The 21,447-nt window shown below is 44.0% G+C and overlaps 1 long non-coding RNA gene across 2 annotated transcripts in view; it reads left to right on the top strand.

Moving 5' to 3' along the window:
* Positions 1-1,599: 1,599 nt before the first annotated feature.
* The window catches only part of LOC135189496 (uncharacterized), a 39,905-nt gene continuing 20,057 nt past the window's right edge, over positions 1,600-21,447 (top strand). For both annotated transcript variants that reach the window (XR_010308107.1, XR_010308110.1), the window contains exon 1: positions 1,600-1,683. This is a non-coding gene — a long non-coding RNA (uncharacterized LOC135189496). The remainder of the gene's footprint in view (positions 1,684-21,447) is intronic.

The following is a 21,447-nucleotide window of genomic DNA, read 5'->3' as shown; positions in this document are numbered from 1 at the left end:
AATACAGGTTAGGAAGTGACCTGCTGGAGAGTATCTCCACGGGGAAGGACCTCAAAGTCCTGCTTGATAATCAGTTATCCATAGAACAGCAATTGCCCTAGGGGCCAAGAAGGCCAATTGTATACTTGGGTGCAGTAAGAAGTGTATGTTCATCAGGTTGAGTGAGGTTCTTCTTCTCCTCTATTCAGCTCTAGTAAGACCACATCTGGAATACTGTGTCCAGATCCAGGCTCCCCAGTTTAAGAGGGACAGGGAACTAATAGGAGGGCTATGAGAATGATTAAGGTACTGGAACATCTCTCTTACGAGGAAAGGCCAAGAGACCTGGGAATGTTTAGTGTGGAGAAGGGACGGCTGGGAGAGGACCTTATCAGTGTTTACAAATATCTGAAGGGTGACTGTCAGGAGGATGGAGCCACTATCTTTTCACTGATACCCAGTGATAGGACAAGTGTCAATGGATGCAAATTCAATCACAAGAAATCCCACCTCAACATAAGAATATACTTTTTTACTGGGAGGGCGACAGAGCCCTGGAACAGGCTGTCCAGGGATGTTGTGCAGTGTCCTTCTCTAATCGTGCCCAAAACCCAAGTGGGCACACACCTCTGTGACCTGTCCTAAGTGGTCCTGCTTTGCAGGGCTGCTGGACTTGATGATCTCTGGAGGTCTCTTGCAACCTCTAGCATTCTATGATCCTGAGATAGTAACAGAACTCAAGCTCATACATCAATTATAAGAAACCTGTGACCATACTGTAAACTTTACTATATGCTGTTATGATGAAAGTTTGGTTATTTACACAGAGTGGAACATGAACAGGAGAGAGCAAGATATCCTTACTAGCACAGTTTCAGCACGCAGAGTAGTCTAAAGGTGTATCTGTGGAGACATATATGCCTAAGTTATCTGTGAAACTGTTGTTGCAAGTGGTGGTAGCTATACAGTGCTTGCAACATGGAGCTCAAACTATTTACACTCTTTTGGAGTTTCCTGTGTTCTTTTTTGTTGGTGGTGGTTTGGTTTATTAGTTTAATAGAACTCTTGATCTGTTTGAGGATAAATCCCAGTGTCTGAAATACTTTGTACAATTAATATCTGTTGTCCTAATGAGAGCTCTGCGTCCTATACATAGGCTGAAGTATGGATGTGTTCGTGCAGAAGAAAACTAAAACCTCCATACTTCTGATACCACCAAGCTACAGTATCTGATATCTGCTGTTTGTCTACATGCAGCATGTATTTGGGGCTAAACTATAGCAGTTACTCTGTCACCTGGTGTCACCCTCCCCAGCAGAGAAGGGTAATCAGAAAAAAGGGGAGAAGACCCACAGGTTGAAATGAAAATGGATTTCATGAAAGGAGCAAGTTAATACTAATGTCAATACACGTTATATAAAGTTACAACTCAGCTATGCAAAAGTGCAGCAGTCACAACATTTAGGAAGGCAGCCTCCAAAAGCAGGAGAGCAATGAGAATGCAGCTAAGGAAGAAAATCAAACAAAAAACCTCCTCCACCATCTGCACCCTAACAGACTTCTTCCTTTATAGTGAGTGGTTATGCTCATGGTCTGGGATACACCTGTGAGCCAGCTCCAGTCAGCTGACTCAGAACTGCTAAAGGCTGGCAGCCCATGGCTGGCCTGGGATCCTGTCCCAGCAAGACCAGGAGCTACTTCCAGGTAGGTACAATTTGTACCATTATATCAAGTATTGCAACTATTTAATATTACTCAGTAACAAAGGACCTAACTAGATGACTGAGATTTGCTTTTCAAGATTCCCTCTGACAAGAGAAGGTGCAGTCAGCTCTCAGATGATAACTTATAGCTTTGGAAACCCATATTCACTTACTAGTTTTGCAACTCCTTTGCACCACTTCAAGCAAACCACTTGCTATTTCTGAAATCCTGCTGCCCATTTATGAAAGGGGGATGATAATTTTATTTTTCTTCCACCTGCTGTCAGCCTTTAGACTTGAGGTTTGGGGGTCAGACAGTGCTGTGTGTGGATAGCGTCTGAGCACAATGGGATTCCAAGCTTCCTCACAGTCACAGTCTTTGAGCAACACAAGTTGTGAGCTAATTAAAAATTAAAGGTTGTGCAGTTCAGTAACTGTGCAACATTTGCAGTGCTACTCTGAAAGAAGCAGGGATGCTTTCTCCTGTGCAAAGGAATCAAGACTCCTCTGTTCCAGTCTTCGTTTCTATCTGACTTTCATAAACTGCTTACTTCCCAATGCCTTAGTTTTAAAAAGTGGTCATAGTATTTACTAGTTTTTCGTTTACATCACAATGCCATTAGTGAGGAATAAGTATGCAAGGTAGAGTGGAACAACCCTTGCTCCGTAGCTGATAGGCAAAGAGCTACCACAGAGTGAAGGTGAGCTTATAGAACCAGGAAAGATCTTTAATATATGTACCTAAAGCAATAAAAGCCATCACATTTTCTTAATGGTTTGCTACATGAATTTCCCACTTCAGGATTGTCAGCCTGCTATGCATTTACAATCAGGTTTTCAAAGTTCAAAGCTGGAATTTTCATAAAGACTTCTCCAACTTGCTTTGGCTGGTGTGAGAGGAATTTTCCACTGACTTGATCCGAATCTGCAACAGACTAAGACATCTCAGCATTTAAAAAAATCAGACTGATCTGAAGAGTCTTTTTTTTTTCTTTTTAGTTCTGCAGCTGATGGAACAATTTCACCAAACTAATGGTTAGAAACTAATGAGTGTCACAGGGTCTCCATGGGAGGGCTTCTCACCACCAGTTCTACAAAAGCCTTCAAATATGAATCACAGGGACTAACACCCAACTTATTTTAAGATGAGATATGTCATTATGAAAGCAGTACAAGAAGGAGCAACCAGATGCAGTGGCCCAGGCATGTGTCTTTCAGTCATGCATTCCCTAAGTCCTTTAAGAAGTTACTGAGAACCAAGTCTCTAAGAATCTGATGTATACTCTGACTAGTTTAGTCTGGTTATATAGTTTTTGCTTTCATGTTCAGAATCTTAAACAGATTTCCTGATTAGGAGACATAATGCACAATATTTACTCCCATTGTCCTTAAGCACTGAGATTCCTAAACTCTGGAGTCTAAAATATCTCCCCTTTTCTCAATGTTTGAAAAGAATCATTCAGGCTGGGTAGGAAAATGCTGGGTTTGGCATTACAGATGTTTGTGATGTACTTAATGAGCTGGAGTTATACTAATTCCACCTGCTCAAAGCAGCTGGAAATGGCATAAAAATGATTTTTCCTCAAATTTTCAATCATTCTTTGTTAGCTGTGGATGCTTCCTTCAGGAACGTGGTGCAGGTCACCACCTGTGTAGCAGGGGATACCACACGGACTCCACACAATGCAATGTGAAGCCCACCAGAGACCTTTATTGTCCGTTCTGACTCCATTTATATAGCCTTGAGCATAGAGCACACACCTACACATTAGCATAATCTAGGCAAGAACAACCCAGTCTTTTACATGCATCACACCTTGTTTTTCTCATTAACCAGATGTCCACTATCTCTTCTCCCCCACACGAGGCATCCTGAAGCTGTGGGAACCAAGGTCGAAATGCTCACAGACTGGCCATTATTATTCCCTCTCACATTGCATTCCCACAATACTTCTATATTTTTTTAGTAGTTAGCAGTGAAGAGAGCATTGTTTGGATCATTGCAACTATTTTCCATAGAATCATAGAATTGTTTTGGGGACAAAAGAGCTCTAAGACCATCAAGTCCAATCATCAATCTAACACCACCATGGCCATTAAACCATGACCTTAAGTGTCATGTCCACAAGTTTCTTGGACACTTCCAGGGATGATGACTCCATCACCTCCCTGGGGTAATCTATGGTAATCTATTCCAATCTGGGCTAGTTTGAAGCAGGCTAGAATGTTTAGGTGAGAAGAACTAGATTACAGGCTGTAAAAAGAAAACAGTGGTGATGTCTACTTCCCTCACAGTCTTGCTGAGAAGTATAGGAACAAGAAACAAAAACATTAGATAATCACTCTTGCTTGGGCTGCTGGCTGAGCTGCATCTCTCTAACCTCACCCTCCAATTTGGGCTAACCCCCTTTGCTTCCTAACCCCCTGGCCGAACCTCCATTCTTCCTTGGGACTGGGGTAAGGTTGAGAGGGGTTGGGGGAAGGTGTAGGGGTGGTTGGGAGCCCCTCCTGGGGACTCAGGTTTCTGGGAGGGGAGTTGTGCTTCTGTATTACCTTTTACCTTGTCTATTTCTGCATATAATTGTATATACTGTAAATATCTGCTTGTATATCGTGCTAGCTGTAAATATAAGCTTCATTCATATTTCCAGAGCCAGCTGAGTCTAGTCTGGGTAATTTCTAAAGTGTGTGTGTGTGGGGGGGGGGGGGGGGGGCCGGGAACACCCAAACCATCACACAATACCTGTTCACTTTTTACCTGAAGAATTTTTTCCTACTATTTAATCTAAACCTGCCCTGGTACAAATTCGGATCAGTGTTTCTGTTCTGCTGTCACCTGATACTAGAGAGAAGAGACTGATCCTCACCTCACTGCAGCCTCCTTTCAGGTAGCTGTAGAGAGCAATGAGGTCTCCACTCAGCCTTCTCTTTATGGTGACTGGCAACATCGTTGTCAGTCTAGGAATGTGATCAGACACAACGAATAAAATAAGGACACTGTTCTGAAAACATAAGTGCAAACAAATACTGGAGATAGAACATAAAAATACTCATTTACAGTAAGGGAACATTTTTCTTGCATGCTGAGTGATAATGGGAGAGATAAAAATTGAACTGGCACTTTATTAAACAGTGAGAGGTTTACTGAGATATAGACACCTACTGCTCCCTGGCTCTGTCTCTTGCCCTTTGCATGACTCGTGGTTCCAGCCAAATTACTGCAGCCACTGTTATCTTAGCATTGTTTTTGTTGCCTTGTGAAAGCTTTTATGCCCATTTGCCATGGGCTTTCAGGTTTATGCACTTTTCTGATAACTTGCTAAAGTGAGTAAAGCCTCTCTCCTGTTTCAGTAATGCAAAAGCCCAGAGAAGAAAAAATTGCAAGCTTAGTAAGTGAGTCTCAGCTTCTATTCTCAGAAATTATTTTAACAGAGAGCTGTGTAGAACAAGACCCTCTTTTTGCTACAATACTTCACTCTCTCTGGATGTGACTAGATCCTCGAGTGCCCTGAAAACTGAAGAGCAAAACTCCAAGCAGTCACAAAAATGAGACAAGTTTCAAAGTTTGTCATGCTGGTGCTAACAGAAGGATGTAAATCCTGGGCTCCAAATGTAATTTATTTTTATGCTTTGTTTTGCTAAAAGAATTTGCAGTTGCTTATCACCTCCCTGTCAGAACAGGGAAAGCAAAGCAGTCATTGCTCCCCGCCGGGCTGCAGCTTCCCTGCTGTTGCTCTGTTTAGAAAGTGTGTGCAGCTCACATGCGTTGGCACTGAGAAGCTGTAAAGTTGGGAGCTGTGACGTCTTGCAGCTTTGTGGTCTGGTGTTTCAGCCAGAGCTGATCTTCTTATTTTGAGAGAGTGATTTGCCATTGGAATGGGCTGCCCAGGGAGGTGGTGGAGTCACCATCCCTGGAAGTGTTCAAGAAGACTGGATGAGGCATTTAATGCCGTGGTCTAGATGAGCTTTCAAGTGCAATCTGTAAGACAGTTCATTCAATTGCAGCTGTTGTCAAAACCAACAGTAAACTTAAATTTTCTTCCTTCTTTGAAACTTTTGGGGAAAATAGTAGTAGTTCTGCAGTTAAAAACCAAACGAACCACCCAGATGTTCGGTGTAGTATACAGATTGTTGGTTCTGCAGCTAAGTTTCAGACAAACATTCAGTCTAGGCAAGCTCCTGCCACTGCTGTCTATTCTGAGTTTGTTTTACATTTTTATCAGGTTAGCTTCCCCCCACCCCCCTCCAAATTTCTTGGAGCTTCATTCTTACATGCTCTTGTTTCTCAAATGTTGATGTACTTACCCAGTGGTTGATTACCTGTAAAAGTTTTTTTGGCTGCTTTGTGTTGTCTGAACGTTGAGATGCTTGAGCGTGTCCAGAGAAGGGCGACGAGGCTGGGGAGAGGCCTTGAGCACAGCCCTACGAGGAGAGGCTGAGGGAGCTGGGATTGGTTAACCTGGAGAAGAGGAGGCTCAGGGGTGACCTTATTGCTGTCTACAACTACCTGAGGGGTGGTTGTGGCCAGGAGGAGGTTGCTCTCTTCTCTCAGGTGGCCAGCACCAGAACGAGAGGACACAGCCTCAGGCTGCGCCAGGGGAGATTTAGGCTGGAGGTGAGGAGAAAGTTCTTCACTGAGAGAGTCATTGGACACTGGAATGGGCTGCCCGGGGAGGTGGTGGAGTTGCCGTCCCTGGGGCAGTTCAAGGCAAGGTTGGACGTGGCACTTGGTGCCATGGTCTAGCCTTGGGCTCTGTGGTAAAGGGTTGGACTTGATGATCTGTGAGGTCTCTTCCAACCCTGATGATACTGTGATACTGTGATACTTCCTGTATACATTACCTTCTGTGATAAGCTGTTGACTTGGCTGCTTGTAGTCCTGTTGGCATGGCTCTCAGAATGGCAAAGTAATACCTGGGATGTTGCATTATTTCAGACAAAAATATGGTTTTACAGTCTTTAATGTGCAAAGTTTCATTAGCTCATTCTTTGAGGGAGTTTGACAACAACTTGACCCAAGGAAGCTCATTTTTCCCCCCTTGCTTTTTTGTAGATAGCTCATGACATTTGTTGGCTTTTTCTAGGGGACTAAAGAGAGACATAGAACTGGGGGTATGAAGGTGGTATAAGCTGTTTCTGTGGATTTTATGCTTGATTTTTGAAATGCCTAGTGTTAAATAAGTATTTGTGATGCTGACATGTCTAAGAATGAAAATTAGGTTTTAGATTTTTATTTTTCTGAAACAAATAATTAAAAATAGTTTTGGACGTGGCACTTGGTGCCATGGTCTAGCCTTGAGCTCTGTGGTAAAGGATTGGACTTGATGATCTATGAGGTCTCTTCCAACCTTGATGATACTGTGATACTGTGATGACTGGATAGGACTGGGTAATAGTTGGACTGGATGATCTTGGAGGTCTTTTCCAGCCTGGTTAATTCTATGATTCAGACCATTTACTCCTGGAGCCTCATTCAGGACCTACATTGATGCCAAAGCTGCAAACAGCAGCCGTGGCTCTTCCCGTTTAAATGATACCACTAATATTGCAGCCTGAACATGCATGAATTGATTACATCCTTTTGTCTATAAACCTCATTTGTATCCAGTGTCCTCATTTGTGAACAACAATTTGTCTTACTGTGCTCTGCATGATTTGTGTACACTGGCAGGACTTTGGGTTCTTTAGTCACAGGTTGATTTACAGGACATAAGGCCTGCTGGCAGCAGACAGTATATACCTCTCTCATGGGAGAAATGAGCCCCAGCACAGGAGCTAATGTGGCTTATTGAAAGAGCTTTAAACTAGATTTGAAGGGAGAAGGGCACAAAATAAGGCTTGCTAGAAACAAGCCTAGAGGCATTACAACAGTGTTTGAAGGATGGTGTCATAGTGAGGTGTGTTAGTGTAGGGAATGGATACTCCCACAGCAGCAAAGGTGCAAGGATTACTGATGGGTTAGTTGTCACAACCCAGCTTCCTGAGACAAACCTGTGCAGAAAGGGGGGCTGTGTTAAGATCCAAAAATCCCCTTGGAATACATTAAATTTAATTAACACCAAGTGGCTAACGACTTAAGTTTATCTGATCCAATGAAAGCTTTCAGTCACTTACACCTGATGGATGCTTGGTTGGACCAGAGGAGAGGGAAAATAGGAAGCAGAGGAGAGAAAAAGTAGAGAGAGAGAGAGACAGAGAGAGTGTGAGTTAAGAAGAGAGGAAAAAAATGTATCACTGCCATTGGTTCTCATGAGATCTCACAGGCATAGTTCCAGTTCTTCAGTGGCAGCTGTACATCCAGCAAGGTCTCCTGTAGTAGAGGCAATATGTAGATCCTAGAAGCTGTGGTTCCTTTAAACACTTTTGGCAGGGGGAGTGGGGGTGTGCTTCTCCAAATTGCAAAGAGCAACTTCCCCCCTCTGCAGAAATGGTAGCTTTTCAGTGTTAAAACATCTGCCTGGCCAGTAGCTCTCCTCAAGAGCTAGTAAGGGCCATCAAAACCATCACCCTGTCTATTCAGACCAGCTATGTCACGTTCTGCTTGAAACTATATAAGGTTTGGAAAGTTGTTAGGGACTATCAGCCAGACCCTGTCATACACATTTGTTTTGGGGTCTCACATTAATAAATGTGGGAGAACCTGAGAACAGTCAGGCAGGAATTAGGATTTTCCTTGCAAAAAGATAGTGGGATCAGTAGCCCAAGTGAAAGGCATTTACACTAACACAACGTGTTTAGGAGGAAGTTCTTCACAGAGAGAGTAATTTCCCATCAAAGTGGGCTGCCTAGGGAGGTGGTAGAGGCGCCATCCCTGGAGGTGTTCAAGAAAAGACTGGATGAGGCACTCAGTGCCATGGTCTAGATGACTGGCTAGGGCTGGGTGCTAGGTTGGACTGGATGATCTTGGAGGTCTCTTCCAACCTGGTTGATTCTATGATTCTATGTGAGACCTGCATAGTGGATAAGGGAAAGGCTGTGGATGTTTGTTTACTTGGACTTCAGCAAAGCATTTAACATGTCTTCAAGAGCATCCTCTTCCAGCAGACTGGAAATCTGCACCTAATGCAGATCTCTCTGTGACACCACATAGATGTGGATGTTTACTTGGACTTCAGCAAAGCATTTAACATGTCTTCAAGGGCATCCTCTTCCAGCAGACTGGAAATCTGCACCTAATGCAGATCTCTCTGTGACACCACATAGATGCTTTCATTCATTTCGTCCATAAGTGGCTTTAGGCAAGTATATTTTTTGACAGACTGCTGCATTCACAGTGAAGGAAGAGAGTTCAGTTTGTAAAGGCTAACTTTCAGCAGCCTGGAAACAGCTGCATCACCACATGACCAGCAGTGAAGAGGGCATAGAAATGAAAGCCAATAGGACTCATTTCTGTTCCAGTTAGCCACTCAGGCAAGAAGCAAAGATGAGTTGAGAATTTGCTGGGTCCTTCTTAGTGACATGATAAATCCACAGGGCTTCCACTGTAGTTCTTCCTTACTCCCCTTCTCTGACCTGCCTTCTGTGTTGACTGGTTGAGTGAACACTAATATCTGAGCTTGTTGTTGGAGCTTATTTTAATCTGCCTCATTGCCTCCTGTTTTTGTCAGCACGTTTCTCATCATTGTTCATCTAGCAACATGTTTCTGATTGTTATTCTGTGCATCAGAAGCAAAATGTCAAGTGTCACCCAAAGCCTGAAACTTGAACACTTAACACTTCTCCAGTTTCAATTCATCTAAATCTCTGCCCTCTGAAGCAAAAGACCAGGTTTGCTTACATCCCCTAATGATCTGGAACACCCAGCGCCAGCAATCAACTCATTTAATCTTCTTAGTCTGAATCCAATTTACTTGCAGCCCCAATCTTTCCTTTGATCTGATTTTCTGTCAGACTCTATATAAAAATTACAAGTGGCTGCAAGATAAATGGTAAGTGAACAGTGTGGACTGAGTGTAAAGTCTTCAGCTAGGTGGAACTTAGCTCCCTGCAAAGAGTGTAAGGAATTATCTAGCCAATCATTCCTCAGAATTTATCAGTTCCACATCTCTTTCCAATAAATGATGCCATAAGAAAATATGATGTATTTTACTTCTTCAGCATTGCTGTGACTTGAGACTTACCTAATGAGATAATGATTTACAAAGATCACCCCTAAAATGCCCTGTGTGCTTTTAATCATTGTAGCCAAGCACTTACATAGCATTCACTAATTTCTTAAGACAAATAGTTAAATAACAGGAAGTCTCCCTCCGTGTTGCCATTTCAGTAGACATGCTGAACTGTAAGAGTGCACTTTTCACTCCTCTGACTCTGATGTAGTAGCATCACCTTTTCAATCCCGAACTTGTGACTTAACTCTTTTCACAGTATCATAGTATCATCAGGGTTGGAAGAGACCTCACAGATCATCAAGTCCAACCCTTTACCACAGAGCTCAAGGTTAGACCATGGCACCAAGTGCCACGTCCAACCTTGCCTTGAACAGCTCCAGGGATGGCGACTCCACCACCTCCCCGGGCAGCCCATTCCAGTGTCCAATGACTCTCTCAGTGAAGAACTTTCTCCTCACCTCCAGCCTAAATCTCCCCTGGCACAGCCTGAGGCTGTGTCCTCTTGTTCTGGCACTGGCCACCTGAGAGAAGAGAGCAACCTCCTCCTGGCCACAACCTCCCCTCAGGTAGTTGTAGACAGCAATAAGATCACCCCTGAGCCTCCTCTTCTCCAGGCTAACCAATCCCAGCTCCCTCAGCCTCTCCTCGTAGGGCTGTGCTCAAGGCCTCTCAGCAGCCTCGTCGCCCTTCTCTGGACACGCTCAAGCATCTCAATGTCCCTCCTACACTGGGGGGCCCAGAACTGAACACAGTACTCAAGGTGTGGTCTCTTAAAGCTCTTAATATTAGACTTCTGAAGTCTACCTACTTTGAACTGAAAGAATTGCAGAATCACAGGAGGTTAGGGGCTGGAAGGGACCTCGAAAGGTCATCCAGTCCAACCCCCCCTGCCAGAGCAGGATCACATGTACCCTATCACACAGGAACACATCCAGGTGGGTTTCAAATATCTCCAGAGAGGAAGACTCCACAACCCCCTTGGGCAGCCTATTCCAGTGTTCTGACACTCTCACAGTGAAAAAACTCTTCCTAATGTTCACATGGAACATCCTATGCCTCACCTTCCACCCATTGCTTCTTGTCCTGTCATTGGGCATCAGAAAGCAGAGCCTGGCTCCATCCTCTTTGCACTCTCCCATCACATATTTATAAATATGAATGACTTCACCTCTCAGTCTCCTCCTCCCCAAGCTAAAGAGCCCCAGCTCCGTCAGTCTCTTCTCACAAGGAGATGTTCCACTCCTTTAATAATTTTCCTGTCTCTGTGCTGCACTCTTTCAAACAATTCCCTGTCCTTCTTGAACTGGAGGGCCCAGAACTGAACACAGTATTCCAGATGCAGCCTCACCAGGGCAGAATAGGGGGGACAAGAACATGTAAGCCCTGAGAGGAGAGGCAGAGGGAGCTGGGATTGTTTAGCCTGGAGAAGAGGAGGCTCAGGGCTGATGTAATTTGTGTCTACAACTACCTGAAGGGAGGCTGTAGCCAGGTGGGGGTTGGTCTCTTCTGCCAGGCAACCACCAACAGAACAAGGGGACACAGTCTCAAGTTGTGTCAGGGGAGGTCTAGGCTGGATGTTAGGAGGAAGTTTTTGTCAGAGAAAGTGATTGGCCTTGAAATGGGCTGCCCAGGGAGGTGGTGGAGTCACTGTCCCTGGAGGTGTCCAAAAAAAGATTGGATGAGGCACTTAGTGCCATGGTCTAGTTGATTGGACAGGGCTAGGTGGTAAGTTGGACTGGATGATCTTGGAGGTCTCTTTCAACCTGGTTGATTCTATGTTCTCTTGACCTCTTAACCACAGTTCTAATACACCCCAGAACATCATTGGCTTTCTTGGCCACAAGAGCACACTGCTGGCTTATGGTCAACCTTCTGTCCCAGGACCCCCAGGTCCCTCTCACCTTCACTGCTCTACAGCAGCTCAGTCCCCAGCCTATACTGGTATCTGAGGTTGTACTTCCTCAGGTGCAAGACTCTACATTTGCCTTTGTTGAACTTTATTAAATTTTGCCCTGCCTAAATCATCAGTTTGTCTAAGTCTGGCAGCATAACTCTCCAGTGTGTCAGCCACTCCTCCCAGTTTTATGTCATCAGCAAACTTGCTGCCATGCTCTCTGTTTGCCCTCCTGCAGTCCCCAGGCACCTCTCCTGTCCAGCATGACTTACCAAAGTTGATGGAGAGTGATCTTGCAATGACCTCTGCCAGCTCCCTCAGCACCTGTGGGTGTTTACCATCAGGACCCATGGATTTATGAGTGTTCAGATTACTTGACTGTTCCCTAACCCAGTCCTCATCAACCAAGGAAAACTCCTTTTTCATGTCTTCTGCTGGGGCCTCAGGGGTCTAGGGCTCCTGAGGGCAGTCTCTGGTGGTTTAGACAAAGAAAGCATTCAGTAACTCTGCCTTTTTTGTATCCTCTGATAGATCTGGCTTTCCTCTGTCAGTAAACACATATCACCTACTGCTAGCAGAGCTTGTTCTTGGTTAGACATCTCAGAAATAAAGAACTAGGTATTGAAACGTATTCTGGTCCCTCCTAACTGGTTAAAAGAGACAGCAGAAAAAATCCTGCAAAGAATAAATGCTGTAGGAGCTGTAGGCTGCACTCTAAGCAAGTTCTAAACTTGTGTTAGACTTACCTAAATGAGTCAATGTCTCAAATGTTGTGTGAGGCAGTAGCCTTGCAGTTAGGACAAATGTGTGCTTTGTTGTTAAGACAAGAAACACAATATGCCAGCTCAGGAGGGTTTGGAATGCGATGAACAATGGATGGCCTTTCCCAATGCCTAGTTTGCATTTGTTTCACTGAGATAAGGAAGTTTGCTGCAAGTTTTGCAAAAGGTAATAAAATATAGGGTCTGTCTGAGCCCTGACTCAATTGGTGTCAAGGGCTAATGTTGCCCTTCTCCCTTTGCACATGAGCATTGGTAGGCACTGACTCCAGTGCTTCCCAGGCAAATTAGGGGACACATCAGGAAGCAACATCTCTTGGCAGAGAATGCAAAGGACTGGACACACTGACACATGCACACCCACCACTGAAGACACAAGGAATGGGTAAGGCTAGACGATGCTGAGTGGTGATCCAGATCTTTCTCTACTCTCCATCTCTCCCCTTCTCTTCTCTCCCTCTACCTTGTTCTCTTTGACACATCATATATATATATATACACAGAGAGAACTTTAGAACTTTAGTCAGGCTGTTAATCATTAACACTCTTTTTGTATGGACCTGTGATTTAAGCCTCTTTAATTCAACAGAAGGAAATCATAGAATGTGAGTCACTCCCTTTTTCCCTCCTACATCTCAGATCAAGCAAGACTTTACAACTTGCTTTAACAATTATTTCCTTCCTTCCTAATTCCCTCCCAGATTCCTTCCTTCCTTCTTTCCTTCTGAATTCCTTCCTTCTGAATGCCTCCTTCCTTTTCCTCAAGTTCTTGCAATAAATCAGAAATTGAACTGTTCAAGGCAGAGTTTGAGCCAATCCATTTGGAAACTGTGAAGATTAGAGCAAGTAATTGTATATTCATTTACTTGTGCACTTTCTACCCTCAGGCAGAGGTGTCTGGTTGGAGGACAGGTTGCTACCAAGCCCAAGCACTCCAGTCTGCTTGGAAGGCACTTGGAAGGGCATTGGGTTTTCCTTCTTTCTTGTGATTTCAAAGTCCAAATCTCCTTCAAGTTCTTATTCTTGAAAATAACTAAAAGCAGATTGTCCTATGTGATTTCATACACATTAATTACCTGTATACAAAGAAAGATTTTCCCTTGTCGTCTGCCATCTGTAGTCAGATGTGCCCAGAGCCTTGCAGAGCTTTCCTTGCATCATTCTTCACTAAGCTATTGATGCTGACTATGAACATTTGATCTGTCAGCATTAGTGAGACACTAATCTTCTGGCATTTTTGCATAGAGGTAAGGGGAAAAGAGTCTACTATTGAATGCACAGGAAAGTGTCACATTAGCTTTGAGCTATGAATTGCTGAAAAGTCAGAACTGAATGGTTGCAATGTTATAATGCAGCCTAACAGGTATTTTAAAGGGGGGACATAAGCAATATAAACCTTATGCCTAATTTCTGGATCAGAGTGGAGGTATTTCCTTTGGCTATTTTGGGAACTATTATTTTTATTCCTTAGAGAGGTGGTGTTTTATTGAACAGTGCATCTAGTCCTCCACAGAGCAACTCCACCCACCACAGCCACCTGAGCTGAATTTGTTTAGATTTTAACCTGTGTTGTGTTTCTCAACTCTGGGAATTGTTTCTGGCTTGGATGTGATTTTTTCAGCCTGAGGTCTCTACATCACTGGAGATTACACAGTTCTTAATGGTCTGCAAAAGCAAGCAGTTCCCAGTTAACTGGTTTCTTAGTGGTCCATGATTTTGCTGGAAAACATTCTAGAGGCTTGAGGTTCTTTCATAAGAAAAAAGACAGAAAACTCCACTGGCATGCTTTAAATTACATTAGACACAATTATTATTGTAAATTAATTTGAATGAATTTATTTAATTACTATAAGCTATGCACTTATTAAACGTGGTTGCCATAGTGCTAGGTGTTTGCATTGAAGATGTTTGTGTGAAATGAGGCTGAGAAGCTACTCATTATCTGATCTTCTTTCCACAAGCAATGTGGTGGTTTAGGAATATGGAGAAAGATGAAAACAGACTCTTAGTTTTGAGCAATGCAGAGACCCACACTTAAAACTAACTGGTCCATGGCCTATGCAGTTACCTACTGTTTTCCAAATCTCCATGACCCACTAAAATACAGTAGTGTGTATCTGATGGCCTCTTTGAGTGTCAGCCTTCCATTACTGATGTTGCAAAGCTACATGAATCTTTTTAATTAGTGAAAGTAGGTCTTCCATTAGTAGTATTGCAAAACTTTAAAAGTCTAAACATTTAAATTGATTTTCACATGTCAGCTGCCTACCTGATTAAGCTTAATTCCTTGCTAGATTCCCTGCAGAAAATCCTCCTCGTTCTGTGGGCAAGCAGCCCCTCTGAGTCAGTCAGGGAGAGGTAATAGGGAGACCTGCCTACATGCGTGATTCAGATCTGTGTGGGAGTGTCTCTAAATGCTGTGTAAAAGGTTCTTGCCTCCATACTGATGACATAATACTGGGTTTTATCTTACCTACTGTGAATGTGCTGCATTTGTTTCCAAACGAATAGTGAGCAGACTGCAGATACTATAAATATTCTGGGTAGTTACTTGATAAAACCAAATGGCCGTAAATAAAAAGAACCTTTCTGAATTAGTGAGTAAATAATAATTGCTCAAAGCCTTTTTGCCCCAGCAGACCTCAATTACAACTGCACAGCATGTCAGAACAATTAATTACCTTCTAGATGTCTCTGTAATTCTGCTTATAATTACTACTTTCCAGAGGGCTCTGTAATTGTGCTCGTAATGACTGCGCATCCTTATTACTCCTGTGCAAAAAAAAATTACCCCTCTGATGAGTTTTTGGGTTTGTTTTGTTGCTGGTTTTAGGATTAAAGGAAACAAACAACTCTAGAAAGGGTCTTGATGGTTGTTCATCAGTCTTTCTTGCCCACCAGAAAATTTGCTGTTGCTCAACTCATTTTCAGGGCTGGTACGGTGCTGACGCTTCAGTTGGATCAGATTTGGCATCAGCTGAAGTCACTAATAGAGTTTGGTTCTAAATTAAGACCTCAAAATGAATTTTTCATACATAAATCAAGTGTCTAAACCCACATCTACGAGAGATCTACTCAAAACTTACAGAAAGCAAATTGCTGAGCAGACACAAGGGATCCAATTGACTAACTTATGTAAGGGTGTTTCAAATCTGCAATGCCCTAGAGTTTCTCCAGAAGTGTACACGGTTCCCACAGGTCCTTTGTCAGACATGCCTTAGGATGTAGCTTCAGATTTTTCATGTTATTCAAAATATCAGTGAATACCTATTGCCAGGCAACTGGATTATAAGTAGGGTGCACTAAATTGGTACACAGATTCCTCTGTGCAATAAGACCTTGGACGCCCAGATCACCTGCAGATATCATGTGGAGGCTCTGAGGAGAGAAGAAGAGGATGCTCCCAGGTGACCTTATTGTGGCCTTCCAGTATCTGAAGGGGGCCTACAAAAAAGATGGGGAGGGACTTTTCAGGCTGTCAGGGAGTGACAGGACTAGGAGGAATGGAACAAAGCTGGAGCTGGGTAGGTTCAGAGTGTATGTGAGGAGGAAGTTCTTCAGCATGAGAATGGTGAAAGCTTGGAATGGGTTGCCCAGGGAGGTGGTTGAGGCCCCATCCCTGAAGGTGTTTAAAGCCAGACTGGATGAGGCTGTGGCCAGCCTGATCTGAGGTAGTGTGTCCCTGCCCATAGCAGGGGGTTTGGAACTAGATGATCCTTGTGGTCCCTTCCAACCCTGACTGATTCTATGATTCTGTGATTCTATCAACATAAGCTCCCCTCAACTCAGCTCTCTTAAGACTAATACCTTACTCTTTCCATAGAGGCAAATAATTCTGCTTCATACCCCTCTAGCTAGAAAGGTCCAATTCTATGAAACTGGCATGGGAAGCTGTTGTGGAGGCAGGGAATTAAAGTGGCTGAGTCAGGAATTATAAAATTCAAATTATTTTATTTTCCTGAAAACTCCACCCCCAAACTATATACAGAATTAGTTTAGGTTTATTTACAGGCTCAATTCGATTGGGGAAAATCTTCACAGGATGCTATGGGCAGATTTGGAGATTCAGGAAGTCAGGAAATTGAAAAGGCTAAGCTACAAATACAGCTTTAGCCCACTATCCGTCAGGCTGAGCAGAGAATTAAAGGAACAGCTGGCTTTACTCACAGAGGTGAGACAGGCATTTGGTGATGATCTCTTGCTGGATTTCTCTGCTGGTATCCTCTCCAGCAAGTGATATCCAATCGTGTGCATCCATGCGGCAAAAGTCCAAGGTGGGTGGAAAAGCTGCCAAATCAGAAGTGTCTCAAGCACTTCTTCCACAAGGGGGATGATAGTGGAGTGATCACAGTATCACAGTATTATTAGGATTGGAAGAGACCTCACAGATCATCAAGTCCAACCCTTTACCACAGAGCTCAAGGCTAGACCATGGCACCAAGTGCCACGTCCAATCTTGCCTTGAACTGCCCCAGGGATGGCGACTCCACCACCTCCCCGGGCAGCCCATTCCAGTGTCCAATGACTCTCTCAGTGAAGAACTTTCTCCTCACCTCCAGCCTAAATCTCCCCTGGCGTAGCCTGAGGCTGTGTCCTCTTGTTCTGGTGCTGGCCACCTGAGAGAAGAGAGCAACCTCCTCCTGGCCACAACCACCCCTCAGGTAGTTGTAGACAGCAATAAGGTCACCCCTGAGCCTCCTCTTCTCCAGGCTAACCAATCCCAGCTCCCTCAGCCTCTCCTCATAGGACTGTGCTCAAGGCCTCTCCCCAGCCTTGTTGCCCTTCTCTGGACACGCTCAAGCATCTCAATGTCCCTCCTAAACTGGGGGGCCCAGAACTGAACACAGTACTCAAGCTGTGGTCTAACCGGTGCAGAGTACAGGGGCAGAATGACCTCCCTGCTCCTGCTGACCACACCATTCCTGATGCAGGCCAGGATGCCATTGGCTCTCTTGGCCACCTGGGCACACTGCTGGCTCATGTCCAGGCGGGTATCAATCAGCACCCCCAGATCCCTCTCTGTCTGGCTACTCTCCAGCCACTCTGACCCCAGCCTGTATCTCTGCATGGGGTTGTTGTGGCCAAAGTGCAGCACCCTGCACTTGGAGCTATTGAACCCCATCCCATTGGACTCTGCCCATCTGTCCAGGCGGTCAAGGTCCCGCTGCAGAGCCCTTCTGCCCTCCAACTCAGTCACATCTGCCCCCAGCTTGGTGTCATCTGCAAACTTGCTGATGACTGACTCCATGCCCTCATCCAGATCATCTATGAGGAGTCCTCCTCTAGAAAGGTTTTTTTATGGCACCAATTGCAAAGGGCAAGAAAGTGTGGTCTATAGCAAACTGCATGTCTGACAGGAACCAAGAAACATATGAGTGATTAAGTAGATGTTTTATTACTTATGGGATCAGCTTTCTTTCCTGATTAGAGTAACTAGAACACCAATCTGAAAGGAAATCCAGTCATCTTCATGAAACTGATCTATCATTTAGCCTGTGTCCTGGTTTGAGTTAGAACAAAACTTAAGTCTTTTCAGTGAATTTGACTTTTCAGCTCAGTCTCTTCTCTAAGTGGCTGCACTTTCTGAAGTGTATGGCATATTTTCACAGTGTTAGCTTTAGAAGTAATAATGACAATGTTCATAGTAGCCACAGAGAACTGATGTGTGGAAAGGCTCTTGCTTGTACTTGCTCCCATGAAAATCAAGGTTACTAGTAAATCTTTTCTGCTATGTTGTGGATGCAGAGTAAAAGGCCACACCTGCAGGGTGGAGTGGACAGGACAGGTGACCTTCTTCTCCTGTTGTAGTCATTGAATAGTGCCAGATTCAGTATAGCACTGAGGAATCACAAAGGACAGGCTCTCTTCCTCAACAGCAGGTGTCCAAAGAGGACTCTGTCTATTTTGCCTTTGATTCCAATTGGATTGTTCCTAAATCCAGTTCACAAATACAGTTCCTGAATCCATTTCCCATCTGCTGCTGAGTGCAGTCTGGGACTTCCCCAGTGCCTGCCCACAACATCAGTGGTGAAAGTGATATAATTACCATCAGGGGACAGACTGTCAGACAGACAGACACAAGAATCAGGCAAATCTAAAAGTAGCTGGAGCTCTGGGATGCTCCAGACTCCATTTTTTTGATGAAGTATGTGTGTCTAGCAAGCATAACCATTGTGCCTTTGTAGCTGAGATGTGAATATAGTAAGAAACACAGAGAGCAGCTAGTTCTTCCACACATTTCCTACTGTTTCTTTCTGTTTCAGGAAAGCAGAGGTTAAATTCTTTGGATGTACTGATTGAAGGAAAGAGTATGTAATGGAAGGAACTGGCATCTGTTTGGTTTTGATACTGTCTGAGCTCCTGAAGATTTTCACTTGGTTCCACTCTGGGCAAAAGAGCTTGTTCCTATTTTACATGATAGGATGAAATCCCAGGGTGGTTTTGCTTGGCTTTTGTTTACTTAGCACATACACTTGCAGCAGAAAAGATGTCATTTATTAGCCATGTATGATTATGGCCACCCTACTGAAAAGTGGAATCCCTAGTGCATCATCCCCCTCCTACACCAAAAGGCAGCATCACTATTGCTGCTACCATTGCCAGCTTGGACCTGCCAGGGTCTGGAAATTGTATGTGTCTTGTATACATACACCAACTGTGCTGACAAATTGCTCTTACTTAGCCAGCATGGGATGAGGTCCTTGGTTCTTTGTGGCTGCATAGGAGATTTAAATGTTCTTTTCCAAGAGTCTTTCACAAACTCTAAATGCAACTTGATAATGTCTGGCCTCCATTTCAGTGTGGCTAACCAGTTAACAGCTCAGCTGTGACCACAGGTAAATTTTCTTCTGCTGAAACTCTTATCTTCCTCTTTACACTGTGTAACTATGGAGACTTCTTTCTGTATAATCTACAGGAAATGTCATTCCAACATGAAAACCTTCATTGTGAACTCTGGAAATCATGCAGCAGTTTAGAAGTTTGAAGTTTATAAAATAACACATTGACATTTAAATGAAGTGTAAAAATAGTAGACTGCTGCTGAAGTTCAAAGTTGAGGATGTGAATTTTTTACAAAGGGCAGTTGCATCTTCAAAGAAAGAATCATAGGCTTTGTGAATTCACAAGGTAAATCTTGCAGCCTATGGCAATCCAGTCAATACAAGTGAAAAGGGCTATGATGAAGAATTACAGGCACTCCATAGTAAGCTGTGCAATAGTTACCTGGAATGAGTGTCATGGAGGGGTATTCTGCCACCTACGCCGATTGTGGCGGAGGGGAGAAATTAATTGGTGCAAGATAATATTCTATAAAAATAGATATTTATTAAACTCAGTATTCTGAACTCTTGCCACCCCCAACCACTGTATGTTAATATTAAAATGGATTCTACATGGTCATGAAAGCATTCTAGGATAAATATCTACAGTAATGTATTAATAACTAGCAAGCACTCAAACTATAAACAGAGAGAGGAGTTTCCCCACGGCTTAATTCTGCTTGGGGTCTATATACTATTCGCCCAGCAGAGCTGGCTGGAAACTGTTTCTGCTCTATGGCAGAGGCAACAGACATTACAGAGCCATTAATGCACTTACAACTCTTATTAATCAATAATCACCCTCTGGGGCTACGGTGCAGCCTATTACTAGTGTCCAAACTTCAGCGGAGTCTTTACCCATGGACTTTGAGGCTGGAATCTTCCTGGCTTCAGGGGAAAGGAGAATCCTCCTGGCTTCTGGGGAAGTAGATGGTCTCTGACCTTGTTCTCCATGCGAAGGATGCAATCTCTGCCCTCATCTCCTGGCTTCTTCTGGATGCTCTGTTCAGGGATTCTTAGACAAGATCTCAGGTGCAGGAGAAGGATGCTGTGCTGTCTCAGCACAATGTAACGCTGGCCAGACAAGCCGATCAGAAAGCAAGCATTTTATCACAGAATGTTAAGGGCTGGAAGGGACCTTGAAAGATCATCTAGTCCAACAGCCTTCACTTACCTGAACTCCCTTTGTAGTCAGTGAAGTTTGTCTCAGACCACACTCTTCTCCATTCCCCTCAGACATGTTAATACCAAAATGAAAAGCTGTTTCAGCCAAAAAGCCTGCAAAACTTGCCTGCTGGCACAGGCTTAGCGGATTGAACTCAACATTTGAGAATGGAATTCTATGGATTCCATCTTTTTAAAAAAATCCTCACTCACTACTACTCTGGAGGTTTTTTCATCACATACTCGTTATGAGGCATAAGGAATTAAGAGAACTTTACTGCTCCTAGAGGGTAAAAAACGTTGTGGTTCAGAATGATGTTCAATTAAATGTAACTTTTGATCCTAGCAACACAGAATCACACAGGTACCGAGCTTGTTTTGGATCCAAATTACCTTTGTGACCTTAACTATGCAGAACAAATAACAGAACAAAAAACCACATTGTGTTCTCTGGTTTGATCACGTGCAGACAATTCAGAGTCTGCTTCCTGGTAACTCGGCAGCAGTGGCGCTTACCAGGCATTGATAGGCAGCGGGCATGCAAGGTGTGCACGGCTGCTGGGAGACTGCGCTCCCTAGGTAAAAGCAGGCAATACAGGATCTGCTCCTGATAACACAGTGGCATGCAGATGTGCACAGCTGGCTGGGAGACTATGGGCTCCACATATATATAGGCAGGCTTAAATGAGCTCTGCAAGTAAGTACGCAAGCAGGTGAGTCTGAGCTATGCAGGGGGAGTCTGAGCTATGCAGGGGAGGTCCGAGCACGTTGTTTACTTGTGTACCCCTATTTATTGTATGTGGGCTGAGATTAATGGTCCTTTGGCCACTAGAATCACCAACCAGGTTTGGCAGTTAGCCAAACCTTACCATAACATGTCCAGAGAAGGGCAACAAAGCTGGTGAGGGGCCTGGAGCACAAATCCTATGAGGAGAGGTTGAGGGAGCTGGGCCTGTTTAGCCTGGAGAAGAGGAGGCTCAGGGGTGATCTTATTAC

Source organism: Pogoniulus pusillus, chromosome 3 (assembly GCF_015220805.1).
Source record: "Pogoniulus pusillus isolate bPogPus1 chromosome 3, bPogPus1.pri, whole genome shotgun sequence".
Lineage (NCBI taxonomy): Eukaryota > Metazoa > Chordata > Aves > Piciformes > Lybiidae > Pogoniulus > Pogoniulus pusillus.
This window is presented reverse-complemented; position numbering and strand designations above follow the sequence as displayed.